Source organism: Eublepharis macularius, chromosome 5, assembly GCF_028583425.1.
Source record: "Eublepharis macularius isolate TG4126 chromosome 5, MPM_Emac_v1.0, whole genome shotgun sequence".
Taxonomy (NCBI): Eukaryota; Metazoa; Chordata; class Lepidosauria; order Squamata; family Eublepharidae; genus Eublepharis; species Eublepharis macularius.
In genome coordinates this window covers 58,481,893-58,505,217 of record NC_072794.1, presented here as the reverse complement: position 1 = coordinate 58,505,217, position 23,325 = coordinate 58,481,893, and positions in this window count along the sequence as shown.

The following is a 23,325-nucleotide window of genomic DNA, read 5'->3' as shown; positions in this document are numbered from 1 at the left end:
AGCCCATGTATAGATGTCTTCCAAAGGCCAAACAGTGCCTCACTTGGAGAGTTTCAGGTCAGGAAAATGTTGGGGGAGGGGGAAGCAGAGGATGAAGCTCCTTCTCCAGTCACACCACAGTTATGATATAAACCAGGTGCCACATGCACAGAAATCAAGGAAAGCCTGAAAGTCACATGTGGTCACTGTGCAGGACTTCGAGTAGGGACCCCAGACCCCACCTGCACTCTCAGTAATGTGTTAAAAGAGGATCTTTGAAAAAGGGATTGCTGTTTATGGTGTGCATGTTCATCCTACTGTTTCTTACAGAGAACAGGTTTTGCAATTTATATTCTTTCAAAAATTTGCAGAAGTTGTCTAATCAGAGGCCACAGCCCACAGTCATACAAGATAGATAGAAGAGTAAATGATCAGAAATGTAGTTTTTCTTACATCATTCCTCTCAACTCTTAAAACCTTTGACTGTCTTCAGCTTCTCAACATCACTTATTCTGTGTACCAATATTATCAGTATGATTTTAAAAAATGTGCATCTCCCCTGAAGTTCATTTTCAGCCTGATAATAAATTGCCAAGACCACAATGACCTAAAAAATACAAAATACCTTCTTGACTTCTCCCTTTCTTCAGTTCTGTTATCTTCTCTAAGCAGGGAGGTCCATACTCCTATCTGCATGCATGATTATCTTTCCACCCAGCTGCCATGTTGTGAAATTTTTGGTTCCTGGGCTATGGATGGGGCAACCATCTCTTCACTCACCTATGGATGGTATGGGGCTTTCATTCTCAGATAGTGGATCAGTTTTCAAAAATATGTTTGGGCATCTTCATGCTTATCTGCAGGCACTTTTTAAATTTTATGAGAAGGGTGTCTTTCTCCAGATTAGTATCTTATTATTTAACAGATTGCCTTCTTATCATAATAATTTTTTTTAAAAAATATGCATTGTGAAATACTTCAGTCACACACAAATGCTAAGCAGAAAAGAAAACATAATATTGCAGCATCAGTTTCACTGTTAGGAAACAGCAATTTGAAATCTGAAATCTGTCTCCTGCATTTATTTATTTAGAAGATTTGTCTGTTGCTTAGCTTCTTCAAAGTAAAGTTACTTTCAGTCTCAGTGGGGCTAGGTTTCCAAACCTACCTACTTTCCAGTCCTACCTATCTAGGCTTCCATCCTGTATCTTCCACTATAGAACAAATGAATAGAGTCTCCCACCCTGTGTCTGATGTTCACACTGGAGTACCATCCCAGAGGATGGAGGCAAACATACACATTTTTAAAAACCCTACGGCACTCCTTCCTTTCTACACTTGTTATCGAGTCCATTGGTGGTGGAGGAAAGTGCCATCAAGTCATAACTAACTTATGGAGACCCATGTTGGGGTTTTCAAGGCATGAGACTAACAGTGGTGGTTTTCCGTTGGCTGCCTCTGCCACCCTGGTCTTCTTTGGAGATCTCCCATCCAATTACTAACCCAGGCTGATCCTGCTTACCTTCCAAGTTCTGATAAGACTGGGTTTACCTGGGTTATCCAGGTCAGGGCATCTAGTTTATTAGGTAGTGTTAAATTATGATAATTTCATTAATAGCCATGAATGCCAGCTCACTAGATAGACAAATAGGCTTCCTATCGGACTCTGTGTGTAGTGGAGTAGTATGATATAGCCCAATTTCTTCAGATCTCGGAAGCTAATCAAGATTAGTACTTTGATGGGAAATCTACGGCAAACTACCCCTGTTCCTCACTCGTCTTGAAAGCCCCTTGCTGGGGTCACCACCATCAGTCGGTTGCAACTTGATGGCACATGCACACATCTGACTCTGTAAACCCCGAAGGTTCAGGGTGAAAGTTCAAATGGGCACAACTTTGTTTGCCACTAACATTTGGTGATATGAGCCAATCTTTTTTGTGGGGGAGGAAGCTTCCTTAGCCTTCCAGGGCTTTGGGGCAATTTGCACTCTTTGCTCCCTTTCTCTGCACCCCTGCAGAGGAATGTTTTAAGTTCCCTGACAGCAGTATTATCTTCTGTGGCCTCTGGCTTTCAGCTCTTGAAAACAGATGGGCTTGCTACAAGACTGTCAAGGCCATTGTAAGCCACTTCTTGGTCAAGATGAAGCTTGAAATGAAGAAGGCTTGTGGGGAGAGAAGGGAGCTCACCCAAGATCAGCAGGAGAGCTTGTAACCATCTTAGTGGTACACTGCTGAACACATTAAAGTGGTTTATATATTCAGCATAGGAAGAATAAAAACTCTGAAAGCCAACATTTATCTCATTAAAGCATGTTGATTGAGACCAGATTTTGAAATGAAATGCCAGAGCGAATAATTCTACTGTAATTATTTTTTAATGATAGGGTTTAACTTTAAATATTTTTTCCTTGCTGATCAAACTTTGTTTTATAAAGCAGCTATCCTGGGAATTATTTCCAGCTCGGCATGACATTGGGAAGTATCTGCTAGATGTTCTCTTTCCTTTCCTTCACTTCCTTGCTTGCATTTACAATCATGCTTTGCATTAGTGTTATACAATTAGATAAATTGTGTGTGTGGTATTTAAGTTTGTTTTTCTTTTCCCTAAAAAGTAACCAAATTGGTATTAAGTATTCAAGAGGTAATCTCCACAGCAGGAAGCAGCAGATCAGATTCATTTTAAATAACAGAGGAACAGCCAAGCTGCAAGTATAATGCATTTTCTTTCCCTATCAATTATTTTTATGTCAGTTTAATGCTTAGAAAAGTTACTGATTGACAATGCTGGAAAAATAAGCTCTCCATTTACCACCATGTTCATTTTAGCATTTTTCAGTCACTCCTGGAAGTTCCATTTTGGCTGCTTATGGTTGCTGGCTTTTAACAGCCTATAGGGCTGTTTCCTTCCATAATATATTCCTCCATAATCTTGTTTCCCTCCATATTGCTGCTGTTGTGAAGGACCACCTGAAATGTCAACTGAGACACTGAGTAGACTTGTAATAATAATGGATGGAGACACTTTAGGGCTGGATCCACAGCATTCTCTAGGGTGAAAGTCACTGCAAGATACAGACATTCTGTGAAATTGGTGGGACTCCACTCAGGGAGAGTCCCTAGTAAACTTAGTATACCATCAATCAAAAGCAACAGCCTGTGGCAGCTGTGCAACTGGAATGCAGCCCTGGTACCTAAGGCAACCAGCCTCCCTTGTCCTTTGGATATTAAGCAACTGGAGAAAGGGTGTGGTTCACCTAAGACCATACAAGGACATGGCTGCCAAGCTGCTATTGTCAGAAGAGGCTGATAGTCTATCAGCAGTTGTGCACTTCTATGGTACTCATTGGACTGTCCCCTGCTTCATCTACCTCTTTCTGAGTGTTAGCAGCATATATCTAGCAATCATTTCACCAGATGCTGCAGTCTAAATGTTTTGTGATGGCATCAGGGTCAAATAAGAAGCAGAGATGCTGCTTTTGAAAATGGAAGTTACAGTCGCTATCATTAACAGACACATCTTCCCTGAACAAAGCTAATCCTATGGAAGCTGAGTGGCCTCCATCCTATGGCATAGGAGTGTATTTAATAAGTGGATGATCCATGAATTACTTCCTTTTGTTTGTCCTCATTTGAACTTTATCATACTCATTTTTCTTGGAAAGCCACTACTTTTAGATAGTTGAAAAACAGACATTTCTTTGTTCACCCTTTCTTTACCATAATTTTATACATTTTTATCATGTTACCTCTTAGTTCTATTCTTACTACTCAAAGGTTTTGCAAGCTTGTGTTCATAGTGAAAATGCACCTACAAACAATCATTTAAATTTCTGTGTTCATCATCTTGATGGGGTAGCCATAACTCTTTCTTTCTCTTTTTCTAACGGCATTACATTACTTGCTCTTTTAGCTTCTGTGATGGATGGAGCCAAGTGTGACCCTTTTCCAGTATCTGCCATTTCCTTTTGTATCCTGGTGGTTTGGAAAGAAATCCAGAATTGATCTATCAGAGGATCCTCAGAACAGTTGGAGGCACGAGGGGGAAAGAGGCAGAGGGGGGGGGGAAGCCATTTAACTCTGATTTGAGTTAGATAAGGTTTATTATTAACAACAACAACAACAAAGTATATTTACATACCACTCTTCTGGGCAGATTAGTGCCTATGATGTTCCCTCCTCCTCTTTCCCTCTCCTTTGTTCTTAAACAGCAGAAATGGCACCAGAGGCAATTTTAAAATTCAAAAATAGCTATTTTAGTTATTTTAGAGGGGAAAGGTCAGGTGAAATCAGGAGCTGAAAATTTCTGAGGTAATTCAACACCGTAAAGTTCAACACAATTCAACAACTCTGAAGTAAAATCAGTATGTGCACTGATTTTATACTCTTCACAGATACTTACAGTATCAGTATGTGCACAGATTTTATACTCTTCACAGATACTTACATTCTCATGTTCTTGTGTTTTCCCCAAATACTCAAGTACACTTACTTTTAGGATTCTCTTTCTCTTTTGGTTTAAGAATGCTGGTACAATAGTCAAGTACACTTACTTTTAGGCAGGGCTTTTTTTCTGGGAAAAGAGGTGGTGGAACTCAGTGGGTTGCCCTCAGAGAAAATGGTCACATGGCTGGGAATCTAAACTCCCCTCTGTCTGGAGATCAGGGGGTGGGGCCACCAGCCATGTGACCATTTTCAAGAAGTTCCGGAACTCTGTTCCACCGCGTTCCCGCTGAAAAAAAAAGCCCTGCTTTTAGGATTCTCTTTCTCTTTTGGTTTAAGAATGCTGGTACACACTTTCTAGTACCCCAAACGCCTTCTCCCAGCCACTATCCCAGCCATAATGTCATTGCATCGTGGCTGGGAGTGTACACTGGTCCATCCTCCTTCTCCTGCTGGAAGCCTGTGGGTACCTGGCAACCTACTTTGGTCCCATATCAATGCAAACAGGCAACAAGACATTACTGTTGGGGGTTAAGTGGTCTAAAGCAATTAGGGGACAGCAACAGGAAGCTATGTTCTTACGTGTGCCTTCTCCCCTGCAGGCATTTTGCCACAGTGACTGACCTACCCTCCATCCCTCCCAAGTTATAGCACAGGACTAGCTGGTCACCATTATGGGGCTGAGCAGGAATTTTGAGAAGGTGTTCATCTGATTGGCAATGGTTTAGCCCCTTTTTTCACCTGCTCCATGCTGCCTCTGGATTGAAAGTCATAGGCCTGGTTGAAATACTGGTTAGGCTACAACTAGTTGTCAGGAATAATACAGGTTGTTCAGGTTAGGTAGGGTTAATCGTGAACAACCTGGAGGCATCGTGGTGATGGGTGTATGTTTGGAGCAGGTCATCCCATTCCATGTGTCTTGGTGGCACTGTGAAGGAGCGCCCCAGGTGCTGAGTGGCATCTTTTGAACATGGTAGGTGCCTTGCAGCCCATTGGGGAGGCAAATGGATTCCTTTTGGCAGAGAATGGCTGTGCAGGCTGGGGAAAACAAGGCTGGCTATAACTGATGGCCAAATTTGGAGCCAGGGTGGACCTGCCAGATGGGCATCTGGAGCAGTAGCCTAGTTGCAGCCCATCCCCAAAATGGCCAGCTTATTTAAATAAACAGTAATGTAAAACAGCTAATTAAGTTAAATTAAATAAATAAGCAAAGCTAGTTGAATCCACACTCAGCTGTCTTTATATTTATAGTCTTATGTCATATTTGAGGGTGCCAGGGCAAAGGGATCTCATATGCAGCCTTTCTGGGTGACTGGAAGCTATTGGGGCAGGATGAGGTCTGCATTTTAAAAAGGTTGTAGTGGTCATCTGAAAGGTTAAGAAACCCAAAGTAAGTTCCTCTCTGCTCTCCTTATTTCAGTCTTTATATCCATACATGTGCATACACACTCACACGCGTACACTCTTATTTCAATGGTATAAAGTTAATCTTGAACATCCCCCCATCCCACCCACACCCCATAAATAAACATTTGTGTTTGTGCGTGTGTGTTCAGTCTCTGTTCTCCACCTTGGTATTAAGGGTGGAAAAGGTTATAATTGGGTTTACCAAGGCAGGTGAAAGGGTACCTGAGGAGCACCATCATAATTTACATCTGGAGTGGTTAACAATAAATAGTGCCAAGCACTGACAGGCCAGTATATAAACATTGATTTGGCTTCTTTCACAGATGTGCTTGATGTTGTGACAGGGAAGTATGGTGTGGGCAGATAGTCCTTAGTTAATTTCAAAATCAATACATGCTACCAGCATGAGGACAATGGTGTTGGGGGAAGGGTTCCCATCAAAAACATATCAGTGTCTGCTCCTGCCATCCCCAACCATTACTACTTCTGCCATGTCTTTTGCCCTTTTCCTTTGGAGAACTAATCTAAGTTTTTCAGTATTTACAGTCCTTGGTCAGTGGTATGGATTATGAGAGGGTCAAACTGTGGTATGTATCAGACAAGTTGTGTATGGAAGGCACACACAGATTTGTCATGTTTCTTTCCTTTCCTGAAGCCTGGAGTTGTGGTATTCATACAGAGGAATAGCAGTGTGTGTTGGAGGGCTGGACTGAGGAAGGACAAGGAAGTAAAACTGACCCATTTCCTCAGCAGAACTGTACATGCAAAAGAAGCAGGAGAGATTTCTCCCACTTGTCTCCCATTCTGCCCCTCCCCCAGCTATGTAGGTCCCATGATTCTGGGAAAGAACTTTCTGGGGGTTGGAAGTGTTGGAATAGAGGTGACACAGCATGCCTGGACACTAGAGGGGGGTGGGGTAGATCCAAAGTTTTTCCCTTTTTACTAGAACCAGATAGTATATCTGTGATGCCTCTCTTTGTTTGAGCTAGGACCTTCTCTCTGACTCCTCCTTCCCTTTCTGTGTCTCTATTCTCTCTCTCCTCATGGTCTCTTTGTTGCAAGAAGCTTCTGCAGAGCTCTTCTGTGGAAGTATGCCAGAGACACACTCATGGTCACATACTCTGAGAGCTAAACTACACAAGACTCTTGATACATGTTGGGTTCCCACAAGTGTACCTGGGAAGTGTAGTCAGGCCAGCAGCAAAAACAAGGCCAGTAGGATGGGAGGGAAAGAGTCAGTGAGAGGGCCCGAAGCTGACAGGTCGCTAGCAGTCGCAGAAGGAGCCACTGAGACTGCTGCCACCGCTGCAACTGCTAGACTTAACGATCCCTTCTCACAGAGAGGGACTCCTTCCCCTCTCTGTGAGAAGGGATGGTTGTGTCTAGCAGCTCCTTATGCTGCTAGCCACCTGACAGCTTTGAGCTCGGTGCTCTTCAGGCTCCTATCACTGACTCTTTCCCTCCTGTCCTTTCCTCCTGTCCTGGCCCTGCTGCTGCTGCTGGCCTGACTACACTTCCCAGGTAAACTTGGGGGAACCTGACACGTGCTGGGCATCTCGTGTAGTTTAACTCTCGGTCACAAGCAGCTGGATTGGAGGTCTACTTGTAATAGGAAACAGTGTTATTTGGATTAGACTTGTATTTGTTTCTTCTGCTACTACAAAAATGCAAGTGAATGTGAATTAACTGCAATAAAAGTAAGTTTTATCTGTTGCAATATAGTGGCTTGGTAGTTGCAGATCATTTTTAGACCTCCGTAAATTTATATGTGAAATGTAAGAATCTGGGTCTTTGGCACTTACATTGAACATTTTCTGATATTCTGTTTATCATTCAGCCATTTTGAGCAAACATCCTAATGTTCTTCAGGATTTTATTATCATGGATAGGTATCACCATTGAAGTTGCCTTGCAAAAGGGGAGGGATACTTCTACCTTCCTACCCTATGTTCCTCTTTGCTTCCTTCTTCTTTCTGTCTTGCCTAGTAAAGAACAGCCTCAAGGGTAAGAATGAGTTGCTGCCACCCACCTAGGACAATTATTATTCACTCTGATAACAGAGGAATGCCTTATCTCTCTTTTTGCCCTCCTTTAAAACAGGTATGCCAAGTACTATATGAGGGATACCTGCAAGGTATGTTCAAGTTAATCAATAAATTCCATGAACAATACTTTTTCTTTTAACAAAAGCCTGTTATAACAAGCCCCTAACTAAGTAAAAATTTACAAATTAAAATGGAAACTTTTTAATGGTGTTAAACCTATGCCTTTGGACATGGCCATAGTTCATTTTACTATTGTAACATGGCAAAAAATCCTGCTCTTCTGTGGTCCAACTCTAGCAATACACTTGTAACATAATAGATGCTTTGACCCTGTGGTTAGCATTACTTCCCACACTAGCATTAACGTCCTGGAGAAAAAAGGGTCATTGTTGTAAGGAATAACTATGTGATAGATTGGGCATCCATGTATTACTGATGCAATGTGGGTCTGAAACATCAGGGAACAGGTTTTGAGTGTTTACTGGGACACAGCAGTAACATACAAATTGGGCCTTTGTGTGTATCGTCCACATCACTGTTTACAAATGAGTCTGATATTAAATCTGTGCCCTGCTCAAACCCTAAATATGAATAGTGCTTTCAGCTTACAAACCACCCATGCTGTATTTACAGTCCTTGGCCAGCTGTGTGGATTATTAGAAGTTCAGACAGTGGAATGTATCAAACCATTTGTGTACGGAAGGCACACAGAGTTTTCCCATGTTTCTTTCCATTCCTGTAGCCTGAAGTTGTGGGATCCACACAGAGGAATAGCTGTGTGTTGGAGGGCTGGACTAAGGAAGGACAAGGAGATGAAACTCGCCCCTTTCCTCAACAGAACTGCACATCCAAAAGAAGGGGAGATTTCTCCCACTTGTCTCTCACTCCATACCCTGCCCCCCTGGAACCTATGTGGGCTCTATGATCTTGGGAACTTTCTGGGGGAAGTGTTGGAATAGAGGTGACTCAGCATGCCTGGATACTGGAGGGGGGAGGGTAGATCCAAAGTTTTCCCCTTTGTACTACAACCAGATTGTATATGTGTGATGCCTCTCTTTGAGCTAGGAGCTTCTCTCTGACTCCTCCTCTTTCTGTGTTTTTGTTCTTTCTCTCCTCATGGTTTCTTTGTTGCAAGAAGCTTCTGCAGAGCTTTTCTGTGGAAGTATGCCAGAGACACACCCATGCTCTCATACTCTCAGTTCATGAGACTAGTCCAGTTGATCACATGGTTATTTCTTGGTAATGCATGATCTTAGTTGCATGAGAACTCATGTACCAATAGGGGCGCTGTGTACAAAATTGCTAGCCAAACCCAGCATCTGGGGCTGCTTGTTTATAATCATTTTTTAAAAGCTGGAATCAGTTCTCTTTTCACCACCAGAGACTAGACTAGTAGAATTTGACCTTCTCTTTTTAACCATTTAGGTACACAATTTCCCATTCAAGTAAAGCCACCCAAGCAAAATCTTTCTTACATATGGATATTGTTTATATTGTCGAAGGCTTTCACGGCCGGAGAACGATGGCTGTTGTGGGTTTTCCGGGCTGTATTGCCGTGGTCTTGGCAAGACCACGGCAATACAGCCCGGAAAACCCACAACAGCCATCGATATTGTTTATAGTTTGATTGGGGTGAAAATAGTCCTAACTCCCTGGTCTTTTAGCTTCAGTTAGTTAATGTTTTAATCATTTCTTCTTGTAAACTCTTGCACTATTCTACTGTTGCCAAGTTTCACTCCAGAGACAGCTGCATGTTGGTAGTAAATGGAGAAATTTGTAGGATCTATATGGAGAGTGCTTTGGGATTGATTGAGATTAAAGGCACTATTAATGTAAGACATTATTAAGTAGAAAAAAAACCCTTTGCTGCTTAAATGCAGGTGTTGCGTAGCTTTCAGTGATGAATGTGTTCTAAAAGAAGCAGTTTGGATTATGTTGAAAATTTGAGAGCGCTAAACCTTCAGGCTCCTCTGGGCCTCTCTCTCCTTGATTCATTTCCCCTGTATAAATAAAAATTAAAACACTTTGAAACTTTACTTTAAACTTTCTTCAAAAGGAGTGATAAAAAGAACATTAATAGGAAGAATATTTTTTTAAAAACTACTATAAAAGAGTGTTCAGCACAGGAGATAGCAGAAGTTTTTAGAAACACTAATGAATGGGTATTATATTGTGTGAAGTTACATAAGGGAAAGGAATGGGAGATGAAGGGGGCAAGACGGAGGGAGGAGATGGGAAGCTATTGAGGGTGTACAGTCAAGCCAAGAAGTGCAGAAGGATTATAAGACTGAAGTATTGCATTTAAAGAGTAGATAGTGAAAAGAAAAAACAAGTCTGGCTAAGACTGGAGAAAAAAGATGCAAATGTGTCAGTTAAGTAACTCCTATAGCAACATGTACAAACTGCTTCTGCTGTGAGTTGCTGGGAACAATGATGGGGAAAATCCAAAAAGATACCTCTTGTTTGATACTATTTGAAGATAGTGGATTATCATCAGTAATTCTACTCATGGGAGAGGTTCATTATGTTCCTACCCCCACCCAAGAAGGTTAGAAAGACTTCTGACTTATGCACTATGTTTGTGTTCCAATGTCTAGCTTCATTGAAAACACTTCGATTATATCTATATTCCCAATCATTGTTGCATTTTAAACAAAATTTAATATATTTTAATGCTTATGAGCTTTTCCCACAGCACAAGGAAACATGACCGGATTTGGTAATGCACCAATTTGGCAGTGCAGCTGGTGCACCAACTAAAATTAATCTCCATCATTGTTACTAAAAGGGCTACCATGTTTGTCTGCTCTCATTCTAAGGAATCCATGTTTCTTGTGTGATATCTAGAGACACTTGATCAACTGCTGTTTTTTGTATTTTCAATGGGATGCTTCTGTTTTTTGTTTCTGCTTTTCAGCACACCACGGGTGCAATCTAGGGCTGTCAGGTTCTCCCCAGCAACTGGTGGGAAATGAAGAGGATTTACTGGTGCATACACATGTGCCCATGTTTCCTGCTGATGACATCACTTCTGGTGAGACTTAGATGTGACAGCATTGTGCCAATGCCAGTTCTTTAACACTTTAACACTTGACTTATACACTATATTTTGGTTTGAGTGTTAAAAAATCAGCCCTGGCATGATGCCATCACTTCTGGCATGACCCAGAAGTAATAGCATCATTCCAGGGCCAAATTTTTAACACTCATACCAAAACATAGTGTCTTCAGCCAGGGATGTAGGCATGTACGTGTGCCCATTTCCCACCCTGCCTCCTCACACTAATCAACTGGTGATTTGTGGGCAGACGCATATATTTCTAGAAAATTGTCCACTGTCAGTGGGCAGCTGGCAAGCCTAGTGCAATCTGATACCAGCTAGCCACACCCTGTGCCTATTGAAGCATCTGACAGACATCCTACAGGATTTAGATAATGAGGTCTTAACACTGTGGTATGAAGGATGTGTTTTTCTCCCACTCAGCCTGATGAAGAGTTCTGGAGAACCTAAAAGATTGCACATTGTTTTGGGTAATTTTGGCTGGTCCTACTAGAAGCCATCGCACCATTTTAGGACCCATGTGGGTACCTGCAGTCTCTTCTAAAAGGAATTATAAAATAGGGCTTTAGGAGAGACAAACATATTTTATAAACAGCTGAGATGACAGGCTGCTCCCTCCTCTCTAAGTGGCCAATGAGAACTAGCCTTTAGGCTGACAGTTGGTTGCTGACAGAATTTTGTTTTCAGAGGCAGTGTGTATGAGAGTCTGACAGGGAAGGTCAGACAGATTCCCGTCTGGATTGAGGAGAAAGGAGTTTTTTGCCCTAACTGTAACATTGTCCTGAAGAAGAATTCTAGTTAAGAATCATTAATATAAGTGTCAGCATAAGCTGAAGCCTGCTAGATCCAGACACCATAGAACTGGGGGTATGTTTTGCAAGAGTGATTGGGTAGTAAGTAGAGTCTCTCTGTCAAGCCAAGTGAAGAAGGGTTATATTTTCTTAGCAGGAAAACTTGAATTTTGGTGGGAAAATCTGCCTCATAACAGGAGAGTGAAGGGGGGAGGTCCATCATAGCCACATTGAGGAAGACCCAGGCATGTGGACCAGGTTGCTGGCCATTCAGTGGCCTTCTGCTGCTGCTGTCTTTTGGTTAGGTGTCACTGCAGGCCAACTGTGATTGTAGAAGTCAGCCTTAGATGATGGGTCAAGGAGCACCACAAAATGCTTCATCTTTCCCAGAAAGACGCCTTTCTTTTCTGGGCTCTTCTGGGACAGCACAATAACATCACTTCCTGGAAGTGATGTCATCATGCAGGGCCTGGGAGTGCTTGTAGTGGGCTGATTTGGGCGCCAAATCCCAGGGCATGGGATTTCTCTGCTTTCTCTGCTTTCCCCCATCTCTCCCCACTGACCAGGTGAGTGGTGGCAGGGGGTGGAGGGTGGAAGTGGGGGATCTGGCAGCCTGATTAAAACTGTTCACCAAGTATCAAATGAGCAGAGATAACAGGGATGGGCACTACACAGTTGCATGTGGAGACCCAAGTCTGTCCAGACCAGTATTCCACATGGACTGGTCTGGTTAAAGACTGAGCTCCCTTCATTTTCTGTATTGAGACTGTGGCTTTGGCTCCAGTTTAACTTTTTTCCCTTCATCCTTCAGCCGGGTTCTGAAGAGTTCTTGGTAGGCTCTGCACTCCTGCAGGCTTCTAGCAGGAAAGTGAAACTGTGTCCTTCCAACTCTTCTGCTTGCACTGAGGCCTACTGGGATCACCTCTTAAAAAGACAGTATACAACACTCTCGACATTCCATTAACAAAATCCCCCTCCCCTTCCCCTCCCCCACTTCCAGTCTCACTGTGGTGGACTGTTTTAAGGAAAGAGAGGAATCACTGGTGTAGGAGGCTATGAATGAAACAAGTAACACTGACTCTCTGCTAGTGCTCTAGCACATTTCAGGTATGGCACAAAGCAACATTATGGCCCTGTCATTAAGTCAAGATAGATTGAGGGCCAAATGCAAAGGATCATGGTAATGTGGGATGCCTGGTCTACTCTGGTCAGAAACACAGTAACTTTCAAAGGACAACAGGTGCTCAGAGGCAGAGGGCATTGAAATAAATACCAATCACAGCTCCAGTAGGTCTCTCCACTGTGACAGCATGTCCACTGTGACAAGAAATCTGATGCTGGGATTAAGGCCTTTATAGGAAAACTTCACTCTTAATTTTAATTTTGAAGCCTAGAAAGAGCTCTACAATATTCTTTTCAGGAAGTTTGGTTCTGGAGTTCAGAGATCAGAGCTGAGGATGGAACTCAATCATATCCACCCACATCGACTCTAGTGGGCAGCTGTTTCTGAGTGTCGGAAGGAAGAATTTGTCCCTCATTGTAGGAGCAAAGCTACAAAGGCCAGGAAAACATGGAATCAACAGGCAACAGCAGGATGCAAAGGTAATTTATTGGCACTATCATATAGCAGGAATGTTTTTTCTTTTTTTAATTTCCCTGCGTTGCACTGGTTGGCAATGGAGTGCTCTCTAGCTTGGGTGCCAACCTGCCACTGCTGCTTTGCCAGCCAGTTCCCTGACATTGTGTGTGCTGCCAACACTTGTCTTCTTCGGGGTCCATTGTTGTTGTGTGTGTTTTGTGACTGAGGAAAAACTCATTGTATCGATGGGTTTTTGAACTAGGAGAGAGGACTAATGGTTGGTAACAAAGAGGTTTTTGGTTAAGCATGAAAAGAGCCTCGTTTCCCCAACCCCAGTGTGTGCATGCTCAGCTGTTCAATGCTTTCCCTGACACCTTTCCTCAATCAGTCTTCAGGGGCTATAAACACTGAATCACAGAGTTGAGTTTGTGATCAGACTCAAGTGTGCTGATGATTTCGAGGGAGGACTGCGTTCTGTATTATTTTGGTGCAGGTAAGTGCAAAAACAGCTGCCCCAGATCCTCATTTCCCCAACCCTCTTGGAAAGAACAGCATGTGTGTATGCATGTGCCGCAAACACTCACCTTGCACGCTTGCTATAGGTCAAAACTCATGGAAATTGAAAAAAAAAAAACAGATTACCTCCGAAGTGGCAATGCCCCAGCTGGAACAAACCAGTAACAGAACAGAGTTCACTTGGAAATCCTGGATAAAAAATGGAAACAGAAATTTTCTCAGTGCACACCCTAATATTTACTATAATGGACTCAAGTAATTGCCTCCTATGTAGTTGCTCTCCTGTGTAGTTATGATGGCTGGTATGATCTTCTGTTGATTTAGCCAATATTAAGAATGCTGAATAATTATGTTTTAATCAAAGTTTAGAATGGAAGCAGAGATTCTGTAATAGTATTTACTTGTGAACCTAAAATGTTACTGAGTTGTATCTCTTGCCAGGTGTTAAACTGACTTTATATAGGAAAGCTAACAAGGCGCCTAGGAGTGAACTTCTTAAGTGTGTGCCTATACCTGCATCAAGACTGACTAGAGTTATCCAGAATAAAATTAGAAGTGCATTAATACCTGTGACGAAATTTAGGACCATGTGATCCCTAATTGTGCAGAAAAACAACAGGTACAGCATTAGTATTCTATTTAAACAATACTGATTCATTTTAACTGGTGTCTTTCTAGATAAGGGGTGAGGGGAGAGCAGACAGGCTGAAGTTAGCATATTTGGAAATCTGAAGAAAAAGAAAACAAGGAACTTACTTAGGAAATAGCCCACAGGAAAGAAATAATGGGCAATATGTTTCCTTTTGAATTCCTCCCCCCCCCCCATCAACCTCTGGAAAAAGGTGTCACGGCCCTCCTCCCCTAGAAAATGAGTAACAGCACAGGGACAAAGAAATGTCTGTTACAGATGTCCTTGTTCAAGCTATGAGCAAATTGTGTGGGTTTTTTTCACTCCCCCCTCATCCTCCTAAATAACCCGAGAACATTTACACAGCCCTAGCAAGTTTCCCAGGACAGGAACTTCTAGTTTATTACTTGCTCGCATTGTCATCAGAAATTAATTTTGTCCCTGAAAGACAAATTGGCTGGTAGCTTATGAAGTTAAATGGGAAGAACAAGCAAGCATCTGTTTCTTCTGCATTTTGTCTCCTTGGTGTCTTACATATAAATGAATCTGAGTGTTCAAACTTAAATTAAGATCTTTGGCTAGATAAACAGTTAAAACTGGTTCCCATAGCTACCTCTCACACATAGCTGTGATTGCATTATAATCCCCTAGTAATCAGGTCTAAATGAAAGAAAGATGATAAGGGTGCTATTTTCAGTTTTCAGTACTGATTTTTATTAGCTCTCAATCAGATCGGGACTGCTTTGCCTTTCATCACATTGTGACTGTGTTTGTAGAATCATTAGAGTTATAAAGTGTAAATCTTACCAAGGTGCATTTTTAGAGGTGTTTTATAGAAGGAAAAACTCTGAAGATTACATTGGCCGCTACAAGAAAGATTTGTTTTTGCAGCTAGACTGGCAATGTGATGTACGTTGTCTTCATTTATTCTGCACCTAGGCATAGAGCTAATGGATCACCTAACTAAAGGTAATGCAGAGAAGAAGAAGGAAAGCCAGTCACCTATTGCCAAATAATACAGTTATTGGAACATAACCACAGTATATGTTTGCATTTGCAGGTAGATAATGCAGCTATTTCTTAATTTGCTTTATTATCTTGTTTTGCATCTTTCCCAATGCATTACCATGCTCAAATAAATTATAAGCAAACCACAATCTTGGCTGGGACTCGCATGTTGTTTTTAGTGAAGTAATGCATTCCAATAAAACATCATGTTAGAGCAATAGATGGGTATTTATAGCAGGGTGTGTTTCAGCGGAAGAGATGTCTACAGAGACAGAAGAAACTTACAGCAGAGTGGTCAGCAGGGAAGTAAACAGGGCTTGGCATTATGATGAGGATAGACATTACCACTAAAATTCTGTTGACATAATACCTCTGACCCATCCTCCCCATTTCAGCCCAGTTTATAGACAATTCTTCCCTCCCCCAATTTAGCCGAAGGTAAGCTGGTAAGTTTTGCATTCAGTGGGAGAATTTGAAACACGTTGGAAACCATGGGATTTAAAAATACTTCATGTTGGAATGACCAAGGAACAACTTCTCATGGCTGGCATATGAAACCTACATGCTCTGTAGGCATCTATGACCCCTAAAATCATACTCCCATGGGTCAGTGAAACACCATAGGGATGTGGGAGACTGCAGTGAGAGGCAAAATTGGTAAATATCTTCCTCCCCCTCTTCCACAAGTGGAAGGGCCTATGGCAAATAGAAATGGAGCTTGGGATTCAAGCCACTAATAGGGGAAATCCTACCATATTTCCAGTCCCTATAAAAATCTGGGGAAGTAGGATAGTGTAGTAAAATTCTCTTTGTTGCTTGGCACAGCAAGCTTGTAATGGAATGCGGATAACCACTTTGCAAATTACTTCGTGATTGTTGTTTGTCTTCTCCCTTTGGCTGGATAATGAGCACAAGTTTTTGAGGCAAGAGACTTCCATCCAACCACATCCTGCAGTCTACCCTTTCCCTCAAGTCTGAGATAAGCAAAATGGATTGCTTAAAATCTAGTTTAAAAATAAAAGATTATTAGATTTTTCTTATCAGGTAGTGATTCTGGACCAACCATCATTCTGTCCCCATTTCTTAGAAGTGGGAAATGCAAATATGTCCTCCTTAAGCCCATAGTCTAAGTTTTAAAAATGTATTTTGAAGGGGCGAGGTTATGTGTCAGGAACTGGAGGAGACAGCGGACAGCTGAAGCACTTTTCAAATAGTACATTCTCCTCCTATGACACTTTTTCTTACACTTTTTTTACAGAGAGAATTGGAACATACGAATTTTCCATTTGGGTAAGAGAGAGGTAGCCAGTTTCATCTTTTTAACCCTCCGTTCTGCAGCTCCCTGTGCTGAAGAGCATTTTATTTGCAGGAGTCTTCAGCAAGAGGGTTTGTAGGAATCACTGTGGTGTGCTGGGGGAAGGAGGAGGCAAAGCTTACACAAACAGAAAGCTCTAATGGATTGAACCCAGATACTTTCATTACTATATACATGCATGGGCTTGTATGTTTGTCGTGGAGCTATTTTATTTCTGATCCTCAAAAACTAGCCCCATCAATGCACCATCGATCAATCAAAATTTATTTTGATACAAAATCAGCTCTGGAGAATCAGTGGTAATAATAAAAAGAGAAATGAAGGAGAAGTAAAATAAAATAAAATAAGGGAAGGTACGTACAGTCCAGCAAGTCCAAAACAATGAGCACAAATTGTGTGAGATGGAGACATAGTACCTTCCTCTGACAAAGAAGTAAAGTTATTGAAGCTCAGACAGCCATTTACGTATCCCACATGTCCAAAGGCAAAATTTAACAACTTTATTAGTTGTCTCCTGGGAAGAATTTGCATGAAAGAGGGAGACATAAAGTTGTTCAAATCTTTCTGGTAAAGTTTACAGGATTGAGGCTATATATTGAGATTGGATATCGTTATAGAAAGTGCACTGCTGTATAACATGTTCAATAGACTCTACTTTCCTTGTACGACAAGGATAGAGCTGCTGGGGGAGTGGGACACAATGGTATCTGCCATCCAAGAGGGCTGAAGGTAGAACGATAAAGTGCGCAAGTGTAAAGATTCTTCAATATTTGGAGATCTCAGGGGATCTAAGATAATCAGCTGGTTGAAAACTTTTAGCATACTAATTGGATATTTCTGTATCTGTGCCATATCTGATTGTAGAGCACGATCACAAAGCCACTGTTTAATGGTTTCTTTGGCTTTTTGATACCCAAGATGGAGAGGCCATGTTTCTGCTCAATTGCTCTTTGTCAGGATGAGCAGTGATTATCAGCAAGGATCAGGGGTACTAGGCCTACTGGATTAAAAATGAGTCTCCAAAGGGATCAGCCTAGTCTTCAATCTAAGGAAGGCATTCGGAATACACTGAGGGACTCCAGGGATCTTACATAAGGAACTTGGATTGTACTGCTTCAAATACGGAGCTGGAAACCATATGAGAGCTGAGATACAACCTTCTTTGAAAGACCTTGATTGCAGCAGGAATAAAGGAGGCTCCTTTGGTAAAGTGGAATCTTAGAATAGTGGGGAATGCTCTATGGGCAGTCTCTGCAGTGTGCAATGCCTGGGCTCTTCCATGTCCAGACAACTGGAAGACTATTCTAAGATATATAAAGGTTTTTGTTTGTTCGATATTATGGCCCTCTATTTGCCATCTGTGGAGTCAATTTATTTTGGTAAAAATGAGGACTTTTGCTTTTGGGTAGTTTATCACAAGCTGCTCCTCTTTACAGTATGTAGTGAAGGCACAGAGTGCCCTCCTGAGGCCCACTTATGAGTGGGATGACAGTACCAGTATAGTAAGACTAGTATCCCTTTGTCAGCAAGTTTTGGTGAATGGAAGCTTGGATTTCTTAGATGTTGCACTAAGGAGTTGATGTAGCAGTTGAAAAGTAGACGGGTCAAGATACAATCCTACTTAACTCCTTTGTCAAGTGGGATATTATTGGAGAAGTGGTCTTGAGGATTGCATCTTACTTTTAGGAAGTTTATTTCATGTAGTGAGTGGATAAGTACGTTCAGTCTTTGATCTGTTGAGGAGTTCTCAAGCTCTGCCCCAAAACCTGTTCCTGGGGATGCTATCAAATGCTACTTTGAAATCTATGAAGTCAGCATAAAGTACTCCATTTGGCTTACAACTATACTTCTCCACAAGGTGGTGCAAAATCAGGCATTGGTCTATGGTGGAATGACCAGCTCTGAAGTCTGCTTGCTCATCCATCAGTATATTTTCTCGATGTAGCCAGTCAAGAAGTTTCCAATCTTGAGTATAGTTCACTAATAACAACCATTGCACTATCATTAAAACTCCACAACAACCTTATGTTCCTATGCTGAAGTTTGAGGCACATGTCGTACCACAATTTAAGTCTATGGTGTTAAGTTATAGATTTGATGTTTAGATTTATATGTTTAAATTACTGTTTATTTTTACATGTTCCTAAACTTCATTGACACACTCAAAACCCAGGTGACAATATAAAACAGCAGGATCCATATTATTTTCTGAGGAGGTCAGGAAAGCTCCCACGCTTCTAGCTTTCCACAAACTATGCAAAATGGAATTATTCAGAAGGGCTTTCTAGTCAGATTATAGGGTTGTGTCATAATAAATAGCTCAAATATATATCTTGGTAAAGGACAGGGACTCTATACTAGTCTATTGCCCCTCCAGTCAGGAATAAAGAGGCAGACAAAAGGCTTTGGGTATTAAAGAGCCACTTTTATTAAACAATTAACACAACTGTCAATACGGCAAGGGATCAAACTGTGGTACGGGTCAAGCCCTGGTGTCCGTGCCAGGATGGCCACCTTGACCTGTCTGGGCGAGCGCTGGTGCCTTGGGTGTGAGCCATCCATGTGCATGGCTGCAGCCTGGCCAGCCAGGCAAATAGTTCCCCCTTGAAAATCCAACCTCTCCGCCATGAAGCCTGAGGGAAGGACCTGTACAGGGGTTCCCCGCGGCAGTCTGCCCTCTCAGCCTGTCGCCATAAAGCCCGCCAGCCGATCCTGACAGACCTCATCCCCCTAGTGGGGATATGCCAAGGGTGCTTGCTGGCCCGCTCCCTTTTCCCAATTCTATCCTGCCACGGGCAGGGCCAAGCCTCTGCTTAGGCCCTTGCGCCCCACAGGTGGCTTATGGCCAACCTGAGCGATTGCTGTAAATCATCCAGAAATGTCATTCCCCACTACTGAGAGGTGAACGCCTGTTATCAGAACTGCTTTTTATAATGGGGAAATTAGCTTAGCAGTCTGGAACTAAAAAAATAGCGCGGATCTAACCAATGTTTACGGAGGTCCCGATTCCAGACACTCTAGTGACAAAGAGGCAGACTACAAATAGGTTCAACAAACATGTGTATTTACTAATAGTGTGGTGTAAGCCTGAACTTGCGCATACACACAAGAAAGCATACAAGGACTAGGAAATACAGTGTAAGAAAATAGAGAGACGTTCGCATTAGCAGGTTCCCAACGATGATAAGGGAAATACAATCCTGAAGCGGAGCAGAGACACAACAGCGAGGTGGTCCAATGCCAGTAATGGATCCACGGACAGACAGCAAGGGGTTCTGGATAGGAATGGCCTGAGCACCATGCGGTCTGAGAGACCAGCTTAAATACCCCAAAACGTACCCTGGGGCTGGTGCTGTACTTGGTGGTTCTCACAGATTAAAACAAAGACTCTAATGGGTTACTGAATGGCTTGGATAGGCCACTTTGGTAATCTGATTGTGATAAGTGACACCTCAGGAAGAGGGGACAAAAGAGGGAGGGGGAAATCCGAGTGGGCTGAATGGATGTTCCAGCAGACAGGGCTTGCCCTGATGTCATCAGCTTCTGGAATGCGGAGGTTTCTTTGAGATGCATTCTCTAAGTGCTTGGGATGGTCGGCACTTAGTTCCTTCTCCGGGGCGGCTCCTAAGATATGCAGAGCGGGGCGAGGTACTCTCGCTGCGGACGTGGTGTGCCCGCTTCGTCGAAATGGCTTCTCAAAGCAGTCTTTTCCTCTGGGTCTTCTGGCTGCCTAAGAACATGGTTGCCGGCTGGGCATAGCTGGGGCTGGTTAGCAGGTTGCCCGGTAGCGAGGGCAAGCTTGGGGACTGGCCCGCGGGAGGCTCCAGGCGGGAACTGACCAGGGAGTGCCTAGCCAGGCTCGCTGGAGATTTCCCCGGCAGGCGCCCGGTTGCTAACAGCGGCTTGGGCCCAGATGAGGCAGGCTCCCATGGAGGCAGGGGCAACAGCACGTAAAACACAGTCCATAGCAGGGAACAGGCACGGTCCGTGGCAGATGGCAATGCAGGCACGGGGCACACTTGTAATAAAAGTCCAAACACACACTTGGAGGTCCAGATACGGGTCTGGGCAGGGCTGCCCAGGAAGAGAGTCCTTTGTGCAGTTAACCAAACATGGAGTCAGGGAACTGCACAGTCTATTGCAGCAGCAAGGTAATCAACAAGCAGACAGGAAACTGACACGTGTATCAGAGTACACACGTGCAGGGCAATCTTGGTGTAGCAGCAAAACAGTAATGCAGGAAACTTTAACGCAGTCCATGGCAGGCCTTAAAGCAGGAGAGGGGGGCCTACTTGGCAACATGCCATCACCCCTGTAGAGTTGTGCAGCTGTGGCACAAATTCTTGGGTAAGGCAAATAAATTCCCAACCCATCCCCCATGGCTTTCAAGAAAGCACTATTCGCTCTGCACCTAGCCTCATTCATGCCCCTAGCATCCAGGCCCTCCCGCCACTTTCGACATGGCAGGATTGCTGACCAGACAATCAGGACACCAGGTCAGAGTTTGCCTATCAGCTGCAAGTTCTGCCTGTGCCTGCAATGAAAGGGCCTTGCCCTTCACCAAACCAAGGTGAACGAGGTGGATAACCAATATATGAGGAGGGGGACCCCTCCTCTCTTTAAACAGTAGTGGCAGCAGCCCTGGCCACCTAAGGCCATGCCAACCCTGCCACTCAACATTGGCCCACTCACTGAGACCAAGTTGGGACCCAATCTGCATCCTCTTGGCTTGGTGGGCTGCCCAAAACACCATGCTGTGCCCGCAGACGAGGATTTGCATACTCCTGCAGCAAGACACAGCACCTGAAAAGAGAACAGCATTAAAAACGTTCACAATGATGGCAAGGGGCTGATGTATGACTGGTATGCAGAAGATCGCCAACGCCCAATCTTCTGGATGATGGGTCCTGGGTAACCCATAGCTGCTGCTGTAGAGGCAGCCCCAATCTGAAAAGAATAGGTTGCGAATTTGACACTTGCCAAACCTAATTTGGCAAGTGCCCTCCTGGTAATGGCCCAGAATTGATATTTTGTAAGGGATGCACCATTACTGTGACAGAAGAGGACCCCTGGTTTCTCCCCCCAGGCTTGCACATACTGACGGAGAGCCTGCACTGGTCATAAATCCAGATCAGCACAAGGTCCCAGCGTTACGTCAATCCCTCACTGCCGTTGATCCGTTTTGGAGAGGTGAACTCTGAGAATTGCCACCTCTCCCTTAAATTTAAGATCCTGAGTCATCAAAGCCTGCCCTGATATATCTCTAATTGATAGACGAACCAACTCACTCACCCTCAGGGCTCCAAAAAAGGCCGTTAAAGCTGCTGCATGAAAGAGGAGCACTTCAAAGCGCGAATGGCAGACTTCCTCCCAAACTGAGCTCAAGCCACAAAGAATCGATGGAGAAATGGGCTGTCTCTCATCCCACTGGGCCTCTGCCTCCCGGGACCAGCCCTCTAGCATTTTCTTCACCTGAAAGTCTCCAGTAGTGTCAGACAGGCCCCTAGTTTTACTGGCAAAAGCCAAAGCCACCAGCTGGCTCCTGATCGACTTAACCGCTAACCGCTTACCTTTACGGTCCACACAGAACTGCATAAGGTGCACTGCCGGAATAGGCCAAACCTGCTGCAGTCCTGCTTCCTGCCTAAAGGTGGCGAACTGATGAACCACACAGTCATAAGCCCTTTGGGTGCTGGGGGCAATTGCTAAGCGAATTGGCCTGCATGCCTCTGTTCTCCAATCTGCCATAGAAACTGTAGCATCTGAGCCAGCAGCAAGTTAGCCTCGGGGGCAAGCTGACAAAACTGTTTCATCTGCAAGCGAGACAAAGTGTCTGCCACGCAGTTGTTCACCTAAGGAACGTGTTTCGCCAAAAACAGTATATTCAGTCGAAGGCATTGAAGGGTAAAAATCCTGACCAGCCTCATCACCCTGCACGAGAGGGAGTTAGCAACCTGCACCACCGCCATTTTGTCGCACCAAAAGTGCATGGAGTGGTTAGCAAGATCCCTCCCCCACAAACAAACCACACCAAGAATGGGAAAGAACTCTAAAAAGGTAAGGTCCTTAGTAAACCCCTGAGCTGCCCAATCAGCTGGCCACTGCTCTACACACCAATGCCCTCGAAAGTATACCCCAAAACCAGTGGCCCCAGAGGCGTCTGATGTGATTTGAAGATCCGCTTCAAGCAATAACTCCTCTCTCCAAAAAGTAATGCCATTAAAAGAGACCAAAAAGTCTTCCCAAACCTGAAGATCTGCCCGCATGCCATTGCTAATCTGTATTCTATGGTGTGGCAGCCGGTGGTTACTCATGGCATTACATAGGTGCCTGAGAAATGCCCTTCCAGGTGCCACCACCTGGCACACAAAATTTAGATGCCCCACTAATTGCTGAAGCTCCAAGAGGGAAACCTTGCGTTTCTCTCTAAACGAGGCCATTAGAGAAGTTGAGGTCACGCAACTTCTCTAATGGCAAACATGAGGTTTGCTGTATGGTGTCCAGCTCTATTTCCAAAAAGGTCAGCACTGAAGCTGGGCGCTCTGTCTTTTCATGT